The sequence below is a fragment of the Manis pentadactyla genome, chromosome 12, assembly GCF_030020395.1.
Source record: "Manis pentadactyla isolate mManPen7 chromosome 12, mManPen7.hap1, whole genome shotgun sequence".
NCBI lineage: Eukaryota > Metazoa > Chordata > Mammalia > Pholidota > Manidae > Manis > Manis pentadactyla.
Genome location: NC_080030.1, coordinates 3652506 through 3675282, shown reverse-complemented (window position 1 = coordinate 3675282; position 22777 = coordinate 3652506). Strand labels below are relative to the sequence as shown.

The 22777-nt window shown below is 52.2% G+C and overlaps 1 long non-coding RNA gene across 1 annotated transcript; it reads right to left on the bottom strand.

The window, feature by feature from the left end:
* Positions 1-14636: 14636 nt before the first annotated feature.
* LOC130680002 (uncharacterized) lies at positions 14637-16924 on the bottom strand. The gene is made up of 2 exons (XR_008992992.1): positions 16827-16924; positions 14637-16159 (listed from the first exon to the last, which is right to left on the bottom strand). It is a non-coding gene; the product is annotated as an uncharacterized LOC130680002 (long non-coding RNA).
* Positions 16925-22777: the final 5853 nt, after the last annotated feature.

Below are 22777 nucleotides of genomic sequence, written 5' to 3'. Positions count from 1 at the left end.
CTGTGATGGTACCTTGGTCGGAGCTAGTCCAGTAATGGTGAAGGCATGATACACAGCAGCCACTTGCTCCTCTGTCAAGGTGTACCAGACCTCTGCTCCTTCCCATGTTGGGACCAGAATGCAATAGGTTGGCGGGTCCGGCTCAAGCCGCCGCGGAACGCCCCACAATCTTCACTTACGTGAAGATCTAGCTCACAGGCTTGATGGGCCCATTACACTCAAGGCCTGCACAGCCTTCGCTGTTAACTTAGCAGAAGCCCAGGCAGATTACTTGGTTCACTGTACAGGCCAACCCCACTACATGTGCCAATAGGAGGCACTGGGTTACAGTCCTCAGAGAACGGAGGCCTGGGGAAGGTAGAAGCCAGTAGATGGCAACACCTGGATCCCCTCTCATTGCTGTCCCTTCCAGGTGCACACCTGAAAACGGCCTACCGGGGGACTGACCTGCCCAAGATCACAAGGCCCGGACCCCTGCCTGACTTGCGTGCTGTTCCACGCTCCGTGCCAAGCCTGGTTGGCATTCCTCCATCTCTGAGTGTGTGCATCAGACACACGTGACACCAACCCCCAGCTGGAGGGGTCATCCATGTATCCCTGGGGATGTCCCTAGGGAGGAACGTCTGGCATGACCCTACCTGTGCAGGTTGGGGCGTTGGGCAGCTCTTGGGAGGTACCATGGTCTCAGCGGGACACGGAACTGGTAAGAAAAAGAGCTCAGCTCTTGTCTCCTCATAGCTGGGACCCTGGTGTCACTGCCAAAGAGCGAGGGGAGGGCTCTGCTGGAGATCTGTGTAGTCGTGCATGGCAAGGGCCAGGAGGGTGGGCAGTCAGCAGCCCAGAGGGGCACGTGGGCGTGTCTGAATGTACGGAGGGGCCCAGGAAATGGACCCTTGAAGAAGTGATGTCACTGAAGACACGCCCAGTAGAACCTGAATTGTGACCCGGACGGAACCCAGACCCTGGCCGCAGACCCCGGTCCTGCTCACTTGACCGGAGGCGCTCGACAGAGCAACATGCGGTCTTGTGCGGAGCCTTCTGAAGGCGTGGGAGTCAGGGAAGCCGAGACGGAGAGTCCTGCTGCTCGCTGTGGGCGCTGGCTCAGTGACCTCCTCCACCGCCTCTGTCCGTGTCTCCCGAGGAGCCCCGAGGTAACACAGGGCAGCCCAGAGCGGGCCACTCCAGGGCCAGGCCACAGTGTGACCCATCCCGGGCTGAGCTTCCCACAGCCCTTCCTGTGTGTGTGCGGTGGGCGTGGGGCATGGGTGGGACTGGAGGCTGGGGAGGAGGGGGGCCGTTCCTGGGTGGCAGCACGTTGCGAGGTGGTGGCCCCCTAGTGGGGGAGTCAGTGCCACAGCTCTGGTCGCAGCATTCAGGACGTGGAGGTGAGTGTTGGGACCAGGCACTTCCACCCGCATGTTAGTCCTGAGCCCGGGGGTGTCCTCTCCTTCCCCCAGGGACTGGATGTCTAGGCAGATGGCCCTGTGCGCCTGACCTCGGGGGCGGGCTTTGCGGCCCACACTGCCCCCTGCGGGGAGGTCCACGCAGCCCCGGGTGCCTCCTCCGCAGCTACCAGGCGCCGGCTTTGCAGAGCTCCACCCTGGGGAGCGACGAGGAGCTGGTGGATGGACTCACCTACCCCATCTCCCTGGGCCTGGGGCAGGCTGGCTACACCCAGGACCCCGTTCCAAACCTGGCAACCTGCCAGGGCCCTCCCAGGGCTGCCCCACGAGCGTGGCCGACCGGCCCACTCCAGAGGGCCTGGAACCTCGTCCCCGGGGGCACCCCGTGCCTCTCCTTGCTCGCATCCCGGGGGGCTGGGGGCTCTCGGGTGAGCTGCGAACCTCCCTCGTCCTGGTGGTACCTGGGTTTCCCACTGACTATATCCCTACTGCCCCCCTCAGCCTGAACATGAGCCAACTGTCCACGGGACTGAGGTCCCCAGGCGCAGGGCTCCCCGGAAACGCGTGAGGAGGAAGGGGAGAAAGCGCTCGGCACGAGTGGAACCAGCTCCACACACCAGCCGGAGCGCTCCTGAGCTCAAACTCCCTCCCGAGGAAGCCGAGCAGCTGACCAAGGGACGGCGGCTCCCCTGGTGAGTACCCACCCCCTCCTCAGCACAGTCGGGCCTCTGCCCACAGCCCGTTGTGTGTCTTGAGCGTCCCCACATGTGTCTGAGCCGTGGTGTGTTCCTCTGACAGGTAGGGTGGCTGGTGATCAGCCTGTTAGGGTGCCCATGGGGAACACGGGAGGAGCCTTAGAGGGGCTCCCCAGGCACTGGGTGCTGCAGAAAGGACTGCCGGCCAAGCTGGGCCACTTCGGGGCTATTACTTCTCTGCACCTGATGAAAAGCCTTTGGCTTCACCCATCAGTGGCCTCAGTTTGGAAAAGCACAAGGAAAGCAGCCTTGGGAGCAGAGGCTCGCGATTCCCTGTGGCTGGGCCAGGCCCTCGTCCTCACTGAGTTCACATGAGGGGCCGCTGGGGGCAGCAGAGGGGTACCTGGACAGGTTCTGGGGGGACTTCCTTCAGCAACAATAGGTGTGCAGCACCCACTTGGTGCAGGTCCTCTGGGCACACTTAGCATAACTGCGTGAAGGAAGCAGACACAATACTGGGACCCCGTCCCGGGGGGAGTCAGGCAGTCACTTCAGGCGTCATCCGCAGGTCATGGCCGGGGAGCGTCATGGGCGATGCCCTCACCGCCTCCTCATGTGATGGGGGGCATGACGAGGGCCCACAGGAGGAACTGAAAATGTGAGTTTTCACTGGGACCAGAGGGGGCACTGCCCATGTGCACAGAATGGGCGGAGGAGGCGTTTGGGGCTTGGGGCAGGGGGCGCCCAGCAGAGCCCAGCAGGTCACCCATCTTTGGATTCCGAAGGGCGGGCTGACGACTGGGGACTTCCTACTCGGGAGGATGGGAGAGGATGGGGTCCCAGGACAGACACGCAGGGTCAGGAAGGAGGTGGGGACAGGTGCCTGGACAGGCAGGGGAGGGCAGAGCGGCTGGAAAGACCAGGCTTCTCAGTCTGCCACCCCCGGCCTTCCCGCAGCCCCAGGATGGGACGGGCTAGGCGGCTTCGCTTGGAGCCCGTGAGTGCGCCCAGGGTCCACCATGACAGCCAGCCTTCATTCACCCTGGAGGGCCAAGTCCTCCACCACTTGGGCCAGAAGGAGCACCTGGGGCCCACGGTGGCCAAGATCAAAGGTGAGGGGCTGCAGCCAGGGGACCGTCTAGGGTGGGCTTCCCTTCCAGGCAGTGAGGCGTGGGGAATCAGGCCCGGGGTGACCCTTCCTCTGTGTCCTGCTCCAGCACCACGGCAGATGCAGCTGGGTCCAGAGACACAGAGAAGGCCATCTTCGAGGCTAGAGCCCATCCCGGAGCTCCCTGAGACCCCTGAGCTGGAGCAACAGCCGGTGTCACCTGCTTCAGACCCTACGGAGCCAGAGGATGTCCCAGCAGTGGCCTCAGCCCCGGCGCCAGGCCCCAAGCTGGAGCCCCATGAACCCTCAGGCGTGGGGCCCGGAGCACCTGTCGGAATGGCACTGGGGCTGGCAGAGCCAGAGGTTGGCCTGGACCCCACCAGACCCTGTGCCATGAGCCCCTGGGACATCCCAGGAGGGTTCTCATGCCCCGAGCTGGAGCCTCTTGAGCCCCCAGGCGTGGGGTCCGGAGCACCTACCAGAATGGCACCAAGCATGGCAGAGCCAGAGGCAGGGCCAGCACGCTCCAGCCCCTGTGCTGCGAGCACCCCCCGTGTCGTGACGGAGGAGCCGCTCACCATCCTGCAGTTCCCCCCCCCCCCTGGTGGCCGAGCAGCTGACCCTTATCTGTGCGGTGAGCGGAGCGGGCTCCCGGGGTCGGGGCTGGGCCTTCCCTGTGTCACGGGCTGCCCCGAGACCTGCCCTCCCCTGACGTGGGCTCCTGTGATGTGGGCCCACGTCCCAGCTTCCCCACGGACTCACCCTGTGCCCTGAGAGACCCTCCCCACGCCCAAGACTGCACTGACCACAGGGGGACAGTAGGGCTGGCCCTTAGGGGTCCTTGCCGACCAACGAGGAGGAGTGGAGGGAAGGTGGGCAGGGCCTGCCCGGGCTTGGAGGGGCGGGGCAAGGGAGGGGTGCTCAGGGAGGTGCTGCCAGGGCCTTAGGTCCTCGGGCCATCGGCCTGGCAGGCCTCCACAGCCTCCGCACTTCAGAGGCCCCTGCCATGGACCTGACGGCGTGGGAGACACTGACACCACCAAAGGCCCTGGGTGGAGTTGTTTCAGGGGAAACTGCGCCTGAGTGGGGAGCGGGATCCACGGGGTGGCAGAATGGGAGGAGGATGCCCCAGGATGGCCGGGTGAGCTGCCTTGTGCTGCAGGGAGGAGGTGAGCGAGGGTACCTGTGAGCAGAGCCCCTCCGTTCCCCACCACTGTGGGGCCCTGTGCATCCGGTCCTGGGCGCCTCAGTGGACGGGCTCCAAAGCCCGGACGGCCACAAGGCTCACAGCACACCTCCAGCTGCCTGGGCTCCAGCTCCGACCGGTGGCTGCCTGGCACAGGGGCACCAGGGGCACAGCTGGATGACACCCCTTGTCATCCCCAGGAGCTGTTCACCAAGGTCAGCCGTTATGAATCCGAGGCCTACGCTGCATACAAGCCACAGATGGGAAGAAGGTACCAGCCAGAGAAGGCAAGCATTGAGCACGTGGCCCCCACCATCCATAAGGTCATGAAGCAGTTTGAAGCCACGGTTAGGTTGGTCACCACCTCCTGCCTCGGGACCCCGAGCATGACGGCCCGGGCCAGGGCCCGCGTGGTGGAGTTCTGGATCCGGGTGGCTGAGGTGAGTCATGGGACAGCCCCCGGGGTCCATCCTGGCGTCTTGGGACCTGCTCCCCGCCTTTGCCAACTCTCATGATGAATGCCTGCGGTCTGCCCCGCACGGTCCCTGGGCCCTCCTGCCAGGGGCGTGCTGACCTGGACTCGTAGGCCCCAGGGGGGGACAGCCATCCCTGCCCCTTCCTTGGGTTGAGCTACAGTCCTCCCAGGAGGGCTGCTCACCAGGTACCAGGTGTGCTGGGCTTAAGGACAGGAGTTCATGGGGGGACAGAGCAGAGAAGCAGGCCATGCTCTCAGCTCTGTCTTCCCTCCCAGGACTGTGAGACCTTCCTGAATTTTGCATCCTTCCACGCGATTCTCTTGGCCCTGCAGTGCCCTCCTGTAGGTCGTCTTCAAAGCACCTGGGGACATGTTTCCTGGTGGGTAGTCCTGTCCCCGGGACCAGGGCACCTGAGGGGACAGGGATACCCCGAGGTCTGGCAGTGTCCCCTCAGTCGGCTGGGACTTCCCGGGAGGCGGCAGAGCCTAGGGACAGGGATGGCGGGCTCTTGGAGCCCCCTGTGGGTCAGGCCAGCGATACCCCTGGAGGAATCAGTTTCCCGCAATGTCAGGTGTGGGTTGAAGCCAACTGGAGATCTCGAGCATGCGTTCTGCAGCAGGAGGTCTCTGCCCCAAGGACAGCGACCTGGCCCAAAGCAGATTCGCCCCGGGGAGAACTGGGAATGGAGGCCCCGGGTGGAAACACGCAGCCCCCTCCCCAGGCCACGGAGTGCCCAGGGCCCAGGGCTGTGGTGGAAAGCCCCCTGCAGGCTAGTTGATATCTGGGGTCTCCAGGAGAACAGGTCTGCCCCCAGACTCCCCACCTGCTGGCCACATGTCCCCTCCTCCTCTCCCCGCCCCTTAGGAGGAGCTCCAACAGGTTTAAAGAACTTAACAAGACGGACAAGAAGGCTGACCGGCAGTGGTTCCACGGGGTAAGTGGAGGCTAGACGTCTCGAAGGGAGGGGTCCTTGGGGCAAGTCCTGTGCTGTGCTGCGGCCCTGCCTTGGGCAGACTCAAGGTGTGCGGGGTGAGAGGGGGGAGCTGATGGGGGAAGTAGGGACCCCAGGCCCCCAAGGACCTCGTCTGTCCCCCTCCCAGGCCCCACTTGACTGGGGGCCTGGCATCCAGTGAGGACCCAGAGAACAGGCCCCCGGTCAGGGCTGGGGCTGGCGTGGGGTTGGCAGCAGCGGTGGAGCCCGTGGCTGAGCAAGGTCGGCCTCTCCCTGGGTCCCCTCAGACCCTGGGGTGCGGGCCTGCCAGGTGAGCAGGGTCCAGGGAGCACAAGATGGGCTTCAGCTTGGTACCCATCCCACCTTGTCGTGTGAGAGGAGCCGTGATGATAGCCAGGTGACAGTGGGTGCTCAGGAAACCCTGGGAGGCAGAGGGACCTCCCCTGACCTTCTCAGGGCGGCTGGCCACGGCCCAAGGACTCCCACGAGTATGTGTGTGCTGGAGCTGGGGTCGCTCTAGACTGAGAGCCTGCTGGAGGTGGGGACAGCATAGGTGCCAGGGGACTCGCGCAAGGCATCCATCAACCAAGGCCTGGTGGTGGGAGGCCGCGTGGAAGGGGAGCACGAGCACCTGAGTGTCCTGGACCTTGCAGGCGGGGAGATACCTGTTGCTGCGATGGCGGTGGGGTCGCACAGTATCCCACTACCAGGAGAACCAGGTGAGAGTGGCGTGGCACAGGTTACAGGCAGTGGGGGCGGGCCTGCACCTGCTCCTGGTGCCACCAGCCCTGAGCTGCCAGCACTGGGGTGACCAGGAGGAGGGCGAGAGCACTGGGTACGGGGAGAAGTTGGAGGACAGGTGCAGGGACCACAGGACCTGGGATTGGCCAAAAGCCAGCCCTGAGAGGGACCGGGAGAGGAGCGCAGGGTGAAGGGAGAAGGGGAGGGAGGCAGCACAGGGTGGTCCAAGGGAGCTGGGGGCTGCGGGTGGGGGGTTCAGGAGAAGCTCTGTGGGCGCCCCTGAGGTAGGCGGGGACTCATCACCTCCCCACCCCCGTGGCACAGGGCATGGTCCCCTTCCTGGGATATATTCTCGATGACGTGCCCATGGACCAACTCCCGGAACATAACGATGAAGTAAGTGAGCCCAGCGGGGCACAGGGGGGCAGGATGGTGAGCTCTGGGGAGGAGAGAGCCCCCAGTGAGCCCACATCTCTCAGCACCTGGCCACCCCCACTTCTGAGAGTCTCCCCTCCACCCCAGGAGCTGGACCTCTAGGAGAGGACCCGCCCCGATCCTGGCCCCAGGGCAGGCGGGGCTGAGGGCGAGAGGGGCAGCATCTGGGCAGGACTGTCCTCCCCCTCAGGCCCTGCCCTGGGGGAGGCATGTTGCTCCTTCAGGGCAGGAAGCACATCAGGGGGCTGGCAGTGCCTTCCCGCCTGAGGCCCCGTCTCCCTGTCTGCCATCACAGAGAGCTGCGTGGGAAGCTTGGCCTCAGCTCCCCAGTCCCCTCCCTGCCTCTCGGTAGCCCTGATCCCGGGCCAGGTCCGGGTGCTGTTTCTGGGCAGGCCTGCCCCTTGGAGGGCCCTGGAGGTCCTCCACCTTGAGAAAGGGTGGGGACGTTCCGGCCTCATTCTGGGCTCAGGGGGCTGTTTCCCATGCACTTTGGCTGCCTTGCTGCCTTCCAGGGTGATGGTATAAAATAAGAGTTGAGTGCCCAGCCATGAAAGGTGAGGGACGGAGTCAAGAACCCCTGGGCAGGACCTTGTCCACCCCATACCCTGGGTCTAACGTGTCTTGAGAGAGTTAAGCCACACAGAGCTGAGAACAATAAAGGCTTTGTCAGGTGGGGGGTGGGGGTGGCATCAAGGCCGCCTTCCTGGAGGAAGAGATGGAGACCCAACAGTGGGAACAGGCAGGGCTGGATGGCATTGGAGGGAAGGCGGGTTCCCGTGTCAGCAAAGATCCGGGACCATCCCAGTGCCCCCGCTCCTCACCCCCCTCCTCGTCTGCATCCTGTCCTTCCTCTGCCCCAGGTCATTTCCATCGTAAATGAGATCGGGATTCAAAGGCGCGTGGCCAGGCAGTACGACCTGGAGCCCGATGAGCGCTTCCAGTCCTTTCTCCAGGCCATGGAGCCCCTGGATGAGGAGCAGAGGTGAGGCCGGCAGGAGGCAGGCGTGGGCTGCAGCTGCCCGCAGGCTCTGGGAGAAGGGACCCTGACGTGTGGCTCCAGGGGCTCACAGGTGTCCCTCTGTCCTGCAGCTACACCCTGTCCTGCCAACTGGAACCCCCACGCCAGAGGAATGGCATACAATGGCTGTTGCAGTTATTCAGGTGCCATAAGATTTAAACTTCCTGGCCAGGGCCAGGTGAGTCTCTGGGCGGGGGCGACGGGCAGGGGGTGGGCTGCTCCCCAGCCTCAGGGAAGCTACGGGCCACGTTGTGTGTGGGGGCGTCCTAAAGACAGGTGGGGCTGGGATCCCAGCTCCACGGCTGACCAGTCCTGCCAGACTGATGGGTGGTTCCCCTCCCCCTCTGGGACCCAGCCTCCTCCTCTGTGAGTAGGTGACGCCCAGGAGCCTTCCCGAGACAGGGACCCCCCGGATGCTGGTGATTGACAGGACCCTCCGTGCAGGGCCAGGGGCCCAGAGGGCAGTGGGGACGGGATGGAAGCAGGATAACGGGGGGAACCCGGGATAACCTGCCTCTTCTGTTCACCTGTGTGGCCCTGCAGCTGCTGTCATCGGGCCCGCGGCCCTGCTGGTGTCCTGGCTGCATGTGGACGAGAGCTTCCCCTTCGGGCAGGCGGCACCTGGCACTCCCAGACCCGAGTCTGCTTCCTGCTCCTCTTCCTCCCCCTGCTCATCCTCCCCCTCTGCTGGGGCAGGTGCTCTGGCACCTCCTCGGGTCCGGCAGACCCGGGCAGCTCCCCGGGCTGCCGCTGCATCCTCAAGGACCCGTACGCAGCAGCAGCCAATCTGGCCTCCTTCGTGCTGTGTCGTCCCCTCTGCTCGTGTCCCACTGGACAGAGGCGAGCTGCCCCACCACGCGGAGGGTGTCACCATTTGTGCACGTGGCCTCACGTGTTGTCAACACCACCTGCTGCCTGGGTGCCATGAGCCACCGAGTTGCAGCCACACGGTTCCAGGAAAAGGTGGGGCCGTCCTCACCAGGCCTGGACATTCCCGGGATGGACACGGACACGGCGCAGTGCTGCGTGGAACCACCGCCCCCTGGGTGCCCAGAGGAGGCATCTGAGGATGCAGGGGTGGCCGGCTGCCGCAGGTTCCCAGGGCATGCTCCCAGGGGTGCCCCCTGTGCAACTTCCACCCCTCATCCCTGAGGAGTAGCCTCCCTAGGGATTAAAGACGGCGGGGTGAGAGGTGAGACAGAGACCTCCTCCCAAAACCACATATAATATGAAAATGTAATTCATACAACTCAGCCTGAAAGAATAACAGGAAAGAAGGCTGCGCAGACTGCACACACCTAGAGAAAAGAGCAGACCTCACGGAACAGGGTAAGGTACCAGTGCTGTGACCCGGCGGGACTCGAGCCCTTCCCCCACCCCAGCGCATCGGCGGGAGGAAGAGACACAGACCAGGGACGGAGTGGAGGCCTGGCACTGCTGAACACCCAGCCCTGGAGATCTGTTCGGAGCAAAACCTACACTGCATGGTGCTCTGGTGATTAGTGGGGCTGGAATACCTGGAGAGATGGAGATTCCCGCTGCTTGTGGAGAACAGGCATTCATATCCGGCTGCTCTGGGCGGGCAGTCTCAAAACCTTCCTAAAAGCAAGAGGGCTGCTAAAGGGGCAAGGATTGCACAGACTTTACTGCTCAGGAGAAAGGACAGGTAGCCAGAATTGGGCGGGTGCACTCTGCCCAGCAGGTTGGGAACTTAAAACCATCTTCAGGTGCTACATCCCCCTGGCTCGCTACGCAGTTCCAAGGACCCCCACGCTGATATGCAGCCTGCTGTGTCTTCCTCCTGGCTAGCCTGCACCTGGCTCGCAAACCGGCTGCCCCTGCCCTGGCATCAGGCCAGCCAGAGGGACGTCCCACATCACATACAAAGGAAAACCCATCAGGCTATCATCAGACTTCTCAGCAGAAACCTCACAGGCCAGAAGGGTGTGGCATGGTATATTTAACGCAATGAAGCAGAAGGGCCTCGAGCCAAGAATACTTTATCCGGCAAGATTATCATGTAAACTTGAAGGAGGGATTAAACAATTTCCGGATAAGCAAAAGCTGAGAGAATTTAGTTCCCACAAACCATCCCTACAGTGTATTTTGGAGGGACTGCTATAGATGGAAGTGTTCCCAGGGTTAAGTAACTGTCACCAGAGGTAATAAAAAGGGATAGACAGAGAGTCCAGAATATGATCCCTAACATATAAAGAATGGAGGAGGAAAAAGGGGGAGGGGGAAAAACCCTTTAGATTGTGTTTGTGATAGCATACTAAGTGAGTTAAGTTAGGCTCTTAGGAAGGAAGTTACCCTTGAACCTTTGGTAATCACAAACCTAGAGCCTGCAGTGGCAATAAGGACATACCTACCGATAACCACCCTAAATGTAAATGGTCTGAATGCACCAATCAAAAGTCACAGTCACTGAATGGATAAAAAAACAAGACCCAACTATATGCTGCCTACAAGAGACTCACTTCAAACCCAAAGACATACAAAGACTAAAAGTGAACGGATGGAAAAAGATATTTCAAGCAACTAATAGGGAGAAAAAAGCAGGGGTTGCAGTACTTTTATCAGACAAAATAGACTTCAAAACAAAGAAAGTCACAAGAGGCAAAGAAGAACATTACATCATGACAAAGGGGTCAATCCAACAAAAGGATATAAGCATTATAAATATCTATGCACCCAACACAGTATCACTTACATATGTGAAACAAATACTAACAATTCAAAGGGGAACTAGAATGCAATGCATTCATTATAGGAGACTTCAACACTCCACTCACTCCAAAGGACTGAACAACACACATTAGAACAGATGGACCTATTGGACGTCTACAGAACTCTCCACCCAAAAGCAACAGGATGCACATTCTTCTCAAGTGCACATGGAACATTTTCAAGAACAGATCATATACTAGGCCACAAAAAGAGCCTCAGTAAATTCAAAAAGACTGAAATTGTACCAACCAGCTTCTCACACAACAAGGGTATGAAACTAGAAATAAATTACGCAAAGAAAATGAAAAAGCCTACAAACACATGGAGACTTAACAACATGCTTCTAAATAACCAACGGATCAATGACCAAATAAAAACAGAGATCAAGCAATATATGGAGACAAATGACAACAATAATTCAACCACACAAAACCTGTGGGACACAGACAAGGCGGTGTAAGAGGGAAGTACATGGCAATACAGGCCTACCTCGGGAAAAAAGAACAATCCAATATGAACAGTCGAAACTCACAATTAACCAAACTGGAAAAAGAACAACAAATGAGGCCCAAAGTCAGTAGAAGGAGGGACATAATAAAGATTAGAGCAGAAATAAATAAAATCGAGAAAAATAAAACAATAGGAAGAATCAATGAAAGCAGGGGCTGGTTCTTGGAGAACAGAAACAAAATAGATAAACCCCTAGCCAGACTTATCAAGACAAAAAGAGTCGACATGATGCATAAACAGAATCAAAAACGAGAAAGGAAGAATTACTACGGACACCACAGAGATACAGAGAAGTATTAGAGAATACTATGAAAAATTATATGCTAACAAACTGGATAACCTAGGAGAAATGGACAACTTTCTACAAAAATACAACCTTCCAAGGCTGACCCAGAAAGAAACAGAGGATCTGAACAGACCAATTACTAGCAACAAAATTGTATTTGTAATAAAAGTACCTAAGAACAAAACCCCTGGAATAGAGGGCTTCACCACTGAATTTTATCAAACATTTAGTGAAGACCTAATACCTATCCTCCTTAAAGTTTTCCACAATGTAGAAAAAGAAGGAATACTTCCAAACTCATTCTATGAGGCCAGCATCATCCTCATACCAAAGACCATGCAGGGACACCACAAAATAGAAAATTACAGACCAACATCCCTGATGAACATAGATGCAAAAATACTCAACGAAATATTAGCAAACCGAATTCAAAAATACATCAAAAAGATCATCCATTATGATCAAGTAGGGTTTATTCCAGGAATGCAAGGATGGTACAGTATTAGAAAATCTATCAACATCATCCACATCAACAAAAAGGGGAATAGAAACCAGATGAGCATCTCCATGGATGCCAAAAAAGCATTCGACAAAATTCAACATCCATTCATGATAAAAACTCTCAACAAAATGGGCAGACGGCAAGCGCCTCAACATAGTAAAGGCCATAGATGACAAGCCCATAGCTAGCATCATACTTAACAACGAGAAGATGAAAGCTTTTCCTCTAAGATCAGAAACAAGACAGGGATGCGCACTCTCCTCACTGTTGTTCAACATAGTACTGCAGGTCCTAGCCATGGCAATCAGACAAAACAAAGAAATACAAGGCATCCAGATTGGTAAAGAACAAGTCAAACTGTCACTATTTGCAGAGGACATGATATTGTACATAAAAAACCCTAAAGACACCACTCCAAAACTACTAGAACTAATATCTGAATTCAGCAAAGTTGCAGGATATGAAATTAATATACAGAAATCTGTTGCTTTCCTATACACTAACGATCAGTTAGCAGAAAGAGAAATCAGGAAAACAATTCCACTCACAAATGCATCAACAAGAATAAAATACCTAGGAATAAACCTAACCAAGGAAGTGAAACACCTACTATACCCTGAAAACTGCAAGACACTCTTTTAAGAGAAATTAAAGATGACACTAAAAAATGGAAACTTATTCCATGCTCTTGGTTAGGAAGAATTAATATTGTCAAAATGGCCATCCTGCCTAAAGCAATCTACAGATTCAATGTAATCCCCATCCAAATACCAAAAGCATTCTTCAACGAACTGGAACAAACAGCTTTAAAAATCAAATGGAACCACGAAAGACCCCGAATAGCCAAAGCAATCCTGAGAAGGAAGAACAAACCAGGGGGATCTTGCTCCCCAACTTCAAGCTCTATTACAAAGCCACAGTAATTAAGACAATTTGGTACTGGCACAAGAACAGACCCACAGACCAGTGGGACAGACTAGAGACTCCAGATATTAACCCAAACACATATAGTCAATTAATATATGATAAAAGAGCCATGGACATACAATGGGGAAATGACAGCCTCTTCAACAGCTGGTGTTGGCAAAACTGACAGTTACATGTAAGAGAACGAAACTGGATCATTGTCTAACCCTATACACAAAAGTAAATTTGAAATGGATCAAAGACCTGAATGTAAGTCATGAACCCATAAAACTCTTAGAAAAAAACATAGGAAAAAATCTCATGGACATAAACATGAGCAACTTCTTCATGAACATATCTCCCCAGGCAAGGGAAACAAAAGCAAAAATGAACAAGTGGGACTATATCAAGCTGAAAAGCTTCTGTACAGCAAAGGACACCACCAATAGAACAAAAAGGCATCTTACAGTATGGGAGAATATATTCATAAATGACAGATTCAATAAAGAGTTGACATCCAAAATATATAAAGAGCTCATGCACCTCAACAAACAAAAAGCAAATAATCCAATTAAAAAAATGGGCAGAGGACCTGAACAGACACGTCTCCAAAGAAGAAATTTAGATAGCTAACAGGCACATGAAAAGATGCTCCACATCGCTAGTCATAAGAGAAATGCAAATTAAAACCATAATGAGATATCACTTCACACCAGTAAGGATTGCCATCATCCCAAAGCCAAACATTAACACATGTTGGCGAGGTTGTGGAGAAAGGGGAACCCTCCTACACTGCTGGTGGGAATGTAAGCTAGTTCAACCATTGTGGAAAGCAGTATGGAGGTTCCTCAAAAAACTAAAAATAGAAATACCATTTGACCCAGGAATTCCACTCTTAGGAATTTACCCTAAGAATGCAGCAGCCCAATTTGAAAAAGACATGTGTACCCTTGTTTATGGCAGCACTGTTTACAAGAGTCGAGATATGGAAGCAACCTAAGTGTCCATCAGTAGATGAATGGATAAAGAAGATGTGGTGCATACACACAATGGAATATTATTCAGCCATAAGAAGAAAACAAATCCTACCATTTGCAACAACATGGATGGAGCTAGAGGGTATTACACTCAGTGAAATAAGCCAGGCGGAGAAAGACAAGCACCAAATGATTTCACTCATGGGTGGAGCATAAGAACAAAGCAAAAACTGAAGGAACAAAACAGCAGCAGACTCACAGAACCCAAGAATGGACTAACAGTTGCCAAAAGGAAAGGGACTGGGGAGGATGGGTGGGAAGGGAGGGAAAAGGGGAATTAAGGGGCATTAGGATTAGCAGACATAATGTAGGGGGTGGGACGGGAAGGGCAGTGTAACAAAGACAAGTAGTGACTCTACAGCATCTTACTACGCTGATGCACAGTGACTGCAATGGGGTATGTGGGGGGGACTTGATAATGGGGGAAATCTAGTAACCACAATGTTGCTCATGTAATTGTACATTAAATATACCATTAAAAAAATTGCATGGCCCCACCAGCATTTCTCAGTGTCAACCTTTCAGCTTCCAATCACTAAGCTGTGAAACTCAAGTGATAATTTCTTGAAAAATAATATCCAAATTATAGCTACATACACTAAATCAGGTGGAAATGGCAGCAATTATCCAGATAATAAAAGAAAAATAAGCCAAAAATATCCAATTATTTGGGTGAAACATTTTCAGTTGTTCTAGATTTAGATAATTATATCTGTTATCTTTTTAGGTATACAATTTGAAATTCTTGCCTCAAGTAAAATCAAACAGACAAGCCCTACAGAGAACATTACAATTTATGAGACAGATTATTGTTAGATACAATGACTAATTCCTTTTTAGATCTATACTGATTTAAGTCTTGAGTAAATACACACAGTCTATTTAACACTGAATTGAAATACATCATCTACAGGCAATGATATAGTTCTTTACTCATTTCAAAAGGTTTATTTGGAAAACACTTTTTTCTTTGTGGTTTTGCTATACACCTAATTAAAATCTTCAGGCTTGACCTTAAAGACTGTGAATGGTGAGTTGCTATTGTTGTGTAATATAAGCGAGCATTTACGTGATACAAAAAAAAAAAATTGAGTGGCGGCGGAAACAATTTGCCAAGCCCCTGTACTGGTGTGTTTGACTCAGGATGGATTTGGGGGCGCACTGCAGAGGGCCACAGATACACTCAATCCTACATTTGCTTGACCCAGATGGTCCAGCCTTTATCTCTCACCACCCCACCATGGAAGATGGGGATGTGAACATCCCTACACGTTCTATTTTGTAGTTTCTTCTAAGGTGTTTTTGGTTGCAAGTCAGTTCAAGTTCATTGTTGTAAAGCATTATATTGTTTGAATATACCACCATTTATTTGCCACTTTATCATCAATGGATATTTGAGCTGTTTCCAACTTGGGACTAATAGATTATAGGGATGCCGTGATGTCTTTTGGTGAGTAAACATACCCTTTTGTGATGAGAAAGACCTTGTTTAACTAGGTCTGAAATAGCAGAGTCATAGGGAGGTCCACCAATCCAACTTTATTAGATACTGCTAAACAATTTTCCAAAAATGGTAAGTCAACTTGTTCAACCACATGTTCAAAGTGTACGAGAGTTCTAATTACTCCTCAGCCTCACCAACACTGAGAGTGGTCTTTTTCATTTTGATACTTTATAATGAACCAGTAGCGGTCTTACATTAGAAAAGATTTTCTTTTAGCTTTTTATTTTGGATTTTAAATTAAGTTGCAAAGGTAGTGCAGACAGTATCCAGTTTCTCCTAAGTTAACATCTTAAATAACAATGGTACATATGTCAAAACTAATTAAGTTATTGGTACATGACTGTTCAGTAAGCTATAGACTTTATTGGATTTCACCACTTTTCACATGAATAGCTTTTCTGTTTCAGAATCAACTTAGGACACCACACTGTACTTAGTCATTAAGTCTCCTCTGGTCTGGGAAAGTTTCTCAGTCTTTCCTTGTTTGTGATCATGGTAGTTGTGAAGAGGGTTGGTCAGGCACTTGGTAGAGATCTGCCAATTTGGGTTTGTCTAATGTTTTCCTCAAAATCAGCCTGCAGTTGTGTATTTCGGGGAAGACCACCACGGAAGTGAATTGCTCTGCTTAATCACAACATACCGGGGAATAAAGTTATCAGCTGATTTCTCCCTGGTGATGGTAATCTTGATCAGTCAGTTGTAATACTGACAAAGTTTCACCACTGCACACTTCCTCCATATCCCCTTCTTTGGAAACGGGTCACAAGCCCAGCCCATACTCCTGGGGAAGGAGTACCTAAATATATTATGTTCCTCCCCAGGACACCACCTTTATTTATTCAGTCGATCATTTGGATCAGTATGGACTTGTATACTGACTTTATATTTTCGGTTATAAACCAATAATACACTATTTATTATGTTAAAGAAAACAACTCAGATTCCAAAAGACATATGCACCCCTATGTTTATTGCAGCACCATTGACAATAGCCAAGATATGGAGGCAACCTAAGTGTCCCTCAGTAGATGAATGGATAAAGAAGAGGTGGCACATACACACAATGGAAAACTACTCAGACATAAGAAACAAACAAATCCTACCAGTTACAACAACACGGATGGAGCTAGAGGGTACATTACGCTCAGTGCAATGGCCAGGCGGAGAAAGACAAGTACCAAGTGATTTCCCTCCATTGTGGAGCAAAGCAACAAAGAAAAACTGAACAAAACACCAGCAGACTCACAGAACCCCGCGCTTGGCGGCCGCGTCCCGACAACCCCACGGCCCCCACCGCCCCGCTCCTCCGGGATCCCCGCGCCAGCGCCCCGTCCTACCGAGCACCAGCGCCCGGAGCAAGTGCAGCTGGAGCGTCCGGAGCGGCCACCACCCGCCCGCCGGCCTGCGCTCAACGTTGGAGTCGGCCGCCCGCCGCGCCGCCACGCGTCCTGGCCGGGCTCTCGGGCGCCGCGCGGACTCCGCGGTGCAGGCGCCGCCGCCGCTCGGGGCCTGGAGGGACCCCCGCGGGCCATACTGAGGGGCCGCCGCCGCCTGCCCGCGGCCCAGGGCCCTCACGCGCTCGCGGGGGTCCCGTTAGCGGGCGGCGGCGGGCCTCGGGGGGCGCGGCGGCGGCGGCGGCGGCGGTGAAGTTCTCAGCAGGAAAATTCCGTCAGACCGCCTTCACCGGCCCCGCAGCCGGAGCGCCCGGGCAGCGCCACGCCTCCCGAGGACTCCGGCTGCAGCTGACGAGTCGCCGCCTTCGTGGTCCTCCAAGAGCGGCGCAGGGAGAGAGGCGCGCACAGGCGCCCGCCACGGCCGCTGATTGGCCGAGGGGAGTTGGCTCGCTGGACCGCGCCCCGCCCCCACCGCCTCGCCTGTTTTCTAACTCGCGCTGGGAATTCCCCACAGAGCCGCGAGCCCCGCCGGCTTCCCGCGCCGCTTCGCCCCCTAGGGACGAGCGGCAGGCCCTGCAGGCACTGCTGCCCTTGACCCTTTGGTAACCACGAATCCAAAGCCTGCAAAGGCAGTAAGTACGGATCTATCGATAATCACCCTAAATGTAAATGGACTGAATGCACTAACCAAAAGACACAGAGTTACAGAGTGGATAAAAAAGCAAGATCCATCTGTATGCTGCCTACAAGAGACTCACTTCAAACCCAAAGATATACACAGACCAAAAGTGAAGGGATGGTTAAAAGATATTTCATGCAAACAATAGGGAGAAAACAGGAGTTGCAGTACTTGTATCAGACAAAATAGACTTCAAAAGAAAGAAAGTTACAAGAGAGAACGAAGGACATTACATAACGATAAAGGGGTCAGTCCAACAAGAGGATATAACCATTTATAAATATCTATGCCCACAACACAGGAGCACCTACATATGTGAAACAAATACTAACAGAATTAAACGGGGAAATACAATGCAATGCATTCATTCTAGGAGGCTTCAACACACCACTCGTTCCAAAGGACAGATCAACCAGACAGAAAATAAGTAAGGACACAGAGGCGCTGAACAACACACTAGAACAGACGGACCTAATAGACATCTATAGAACTCTCCACCCAAAAGCAGCAGGACTCACATTCTTCTCAAGTGCACATGGAACATTCTCCAGAATAGACCACATACTAGGCCACAAAAAGAGCCTCAGTAAATTCAAAAAGGTTGAAATTCTACCAACCAACTTCTCAGACCACAAAGGTATAAAACTAGAAATAAATTGTACAAACAAAACAAAAAGGCTCACAAACACATGGAGGCTTAACAACATGCTGCTAATAATCAATGGATCAATTACCAAATTAAAATAGAGATCAAGCAATATATGGAGACAAAGGACAACAACAGCACAAAGCCCCAACTTCTCTGGAACTCAGCGAAGGCAGTTCTAAGAGGAAACTATATAGCGATTCACACCTATTTAAAGAAGGAAGAACAATTCCAAATGAATAGTCTAAAGTCACAATTATTGAAACTGGAAGAACAAATGAGGCCCAAAGTGAGTAGAAGGAGGGACGTAATAAAGATCAGAGAAGAAATGAATAAAATTGAGAAGAACAAAATAATTGAAAAAATTAATGAAACCAAGAGCTGATTCTTTGAGAAAATAAACAAAATAGATAAACCCCTAGCCAGACTTATCAAGAAAAAAAGAGAATCTACACACAGAAACAGAATCAGAAATGAGAAAGGGAAAATCACAACGGACACAACAGAAACGCAAAGAATTATTAGAGAATACCATGAAAAATTATACACTAACAAACTGGATAACCTACAAGAAATGGACAACTTTCTAGAAAAATACAACCTTCCAAGACTGACCCAGGAGGATACAGAAAATCTGAACACAACAATTACCAGCAAAGAAATTGATTCAATAATCAAAAACTACCCAAGAACAAAACCCCCAGGTCAGATGGATTCACCCCTGAATTTTATCAGACGTTTAGAGAAGACCTAATACCCATCCTCCTTAAAGTTTTCCAAAGAGCAAAGGAGGAGGGAATACTCCCAAACTCATTCTGTGAGGCCAGCATCACTCTGATCATCTGAGGCTTGGGACAAAGGGAAGAGAGGGTTGTATGGGGTGACTGTCTAAGATGCAGTGTAAATTGGTCCTGTCTGAATATTTTGGTGAATAGTTTCACCCAAGCAAAGCACTGGTCATAAACATTTCCTTCAGTCTGTTCCCCATGATTAGCAGAAGGTTTAGATTGATCTTTCTGCATCCCCTTGTTCCACTGGGAACAAGCATCTTCTCTGTCCACTTCCCCGCCACCCCCGCCGCCCTTTTCTTCCTCCTGGGCTTTCATCTGTTACTCTGCCACTGATAGGCTTCCAAGGAAGACCGCCTCATTCATAGTCCCTGGCCCTCTGAGCACTTTTTCTGAGTTGACGCTGACCTCTCGAAAAGCTAAACTGTCTTCTGTGCCCCACTCCTGCAAACACACGCATTCCTACGCAGCTCCTGGACATCTCCCGTGTCTTGAATCCTTGCCAAGATGTAAGAGAGCAGGACCGCCTTGCTAGTCAGGCACGGGAACTCCCTCCTGGGCTTCATCAACGGACCCCATGTATTAGGGCAGACTTTCTAGCTAAGAAGCCCTGGTGAATTTATCCATGGAGGAGAGAGGAATCACCATTCTACCCTCTCCACCCTTCCTTGGAGTCCCCCCAAATATAGGAACACTCAGATGTGTTAGCAAGAGCCACAGAAATGTGAGAGATTCAGTAGTAATTATTCACAGCAGTAAAATAATTTTGTGTAGCCTCCCATTTTGGTCCTGAAGTCATATAAGGAACCCCCACAGGGATTTTCCTGCCTCAGGGGGTAAACTATGGTAATATCCTGAGCCTGAATCAAGTCACTATTTCCTAAAACAACTTTTATCATCTGATCATCTGAATTCATAGAAAGTTGAAAACAGCCTATTTTACTAGAGAGGATTAAGTATGTGCTCCTTCCTGGTGATCATTACATTGAATGTATATATATATGTTTCTAAATCATAAATCATATAAGATGGGTTAGAGGAATTTAAAAACACACAGAAAACTTTAGTAGCACTGAGTCCTGACTATGCTTAATGCTTAAAAAATTTCTTGACAAAATTTATCAGACCAGATAGAAGTTCGTCATATTCTAATAATTTTAGTAGAAGCTTATTTACAGGCACAGCGGCTCATAGTAAAACCTAAAGTATATGAACACTGAATTAAGTAGAAAATGTGATTATGACCATCAAATGAGAATCTTGTAAAACAAACCAAGGGTAGTGGTAATTATTCTAATATTGTATTTTAAAACATATACATATGCCTTTTAACCTTTGGGGCAACCCAGTGAAGCCCAGCCATTGGGGTATTTGAGTTTCAAGGGAATTCAGTGGCTGTCTTAACTCGGTTCCCTAGAAGCAGAGCCTGGGGCTAGTTGAGGGAGGGAAGCAAAAAAGAGCCAAACAGGGACACAGCCTCAGGTAAAATCTAGCATCACAAGGTGCTCAAAAACGTAAATCCTGTCTCCAGGGAAGGGGCATGAGTGAACTAGCTTCAGTCGGCCGAGGACAGTTGTCTGGAGACGGAGGGGCAGCGGTGAGCCTTTAGCAACTGCCTACAGCAGCTGGGAAACGGGTCCACCGGTCTTGGTGAAAGGGTTTTGGGCGGAGACCAACAGCATCCACTTCAGTGACCTAGGAAAAGGCTAGAAAACCAAGGCTGAGCAGTTCATCAGAATCTTCTGACTCTTAAGCCAAATGCCCTTTCTTGTTCCCTTTTTCCTCCCCCCTCCTCCTCGTCTTCCTCCTCTTTCTGTGTTTAAACCCTTGATCACATCAGAATGTTTGCAGGTCAGGATCTGGTCATGGGTTAGTGGGCTCAAGGTTTTCCATGAGGTTGCAATCAAGTCATTGGCTTGGCCTGAGGTTTCATCTGAAGGGTCGACCTGTGTGTGTACATGTGTCGGGAGACATCTTACAACCTTACTCACATAATTATTGTCAGGCTTTTGTTCCCCACCACATGGGCTTCTCCACAGGACTCCCTCAAGACTCGGTAGCTGGCTTGCCCAGGATGAGTAGACACAGAGAGTGTGTGAGATAGAAACCACAGTCTTTTCATAACTTAACATCAGAAGATACATGGCATCCTTTCTGCCATATTCTAGTCATTAGAAGCACCCAGCAAGTCCATGCCACACTTAAAGGAGGAAGTTATACAAAGGTATACATTCCAGGAGACAGGGATCACTGGCGGTCATCTTAGAAGCTGCACATCACAGTCCACCCTCTGGCGCTGAATGATTCATGTCCTTCCTTATTCAAAAGGTGGTACTCAGGTCCGGATTCTAATCACAGATGACGCCGCGGTCAAGGGGGCTCACAGGGGCCAAGTCAGAATCCAGACACCCGAATTTGCCAGATGAGACAGTGGCAGGACAGGAGTGAGTTTCTAGGGCTGGGGACTCCTCGGGACCCCGGGGAGCATGACGCTGAGACGCCTTCACCCAGACTCCCGGAGTGATGCTGAGAGTTGTGTCTCAGTCCTAACATCTCCCTGCATGAATTCACCTCTCCGAGCCTCAGTTTCTTCATCTATGAAATGGGGGTGTGGATCCTTGCAGGATGTTAGTAGTGCCTGGTCCACAGTAGGCATTGTAGAGATAGGTATTTATTCAATACACTGTATATTCATTATAGCATTATATATGCTATGTTATAATATGAACGGTAATGGTAGTTATTAAAATTAAAAATACAACATGCAAAAACTAAACAAGTGAATTAGAAAGATTGTACCAATAGCTAAACTAACATTTCTTACCTAGCCCATGTAGGTGCTGTTCTAAGGATCCCTCATGGATTAGCTCACAAGTATACAATGAGGCTATTTTGCAAAAACAAGAAAATTGAGGCTCAGAGGTTAAGGAGCTCGCCCACGGTTGCAGTTGGTAAATAATTTCTGGATTCTGAGCTTCCATGCCTCATTTCTGGAAGGAAGAACTGAGCAGGGGAAATTCAACGAGATGGTGTTTGCAAGCATGCTGTGAGCCAACACTTGAGACATTTAAACATCAGAGTCCGGCGGAAGTGATGAGTTAGAAGTGTGAGCTCTTCAGCCCAACAAATATGGGTCTCAGTCCAGGTGGCCTAGAGCAATCGTACCTCAGTTTCCCCATCTGTGAAATGGGGCTGAAAATAGTGCCAATTCTTTCAGTTGGAGGATGAAGCCCACGGCAGCCGCCACAGGCTGGGAGCTGCCCCGCAGCGCTGACGCCAGGACGTGGGGCTCAAACTGGAACCCACAGCAGTCATGTTAGGGAGGGGGCGTGGCCGGGGCTAAGTGCTGGGAGTCGAAGGAGCAAATGAGGACGTGGGCGAAGCTGGAGGCTCCTGTGGCTCTGCCCCTTAGACTCGCAAATGAGTCTGTCTCCACCATCAGACTAAAACCTTCAGAGGGGAAAACAAGAAAACAGCCCATCGGGGCCAGAGACAGGACAAGGGGCTAAGTGGGGGGAAGAAGTTCGAGGGGGGCCCATCAGTTGAGTGCACATCACTTCTTTCCTTAGGAAGTGGTCCCCCTATTCCCGATTCACTGAGGCCAGGCCGAGGAAGAGCGCAGAGAGGGCATAGCCTGCTGAAGGTCACACAGGCAGCTCAGCTCCCCTCCCACAGAGCTCTTCGTGCTAATCGGATCCTTCCGGGAGCCAGGACACTGGACTGTCCCCCACCCCCACGCCATCTGAGCACCGTCCACACCCTCTCCCAAGGGCAAGGGTAC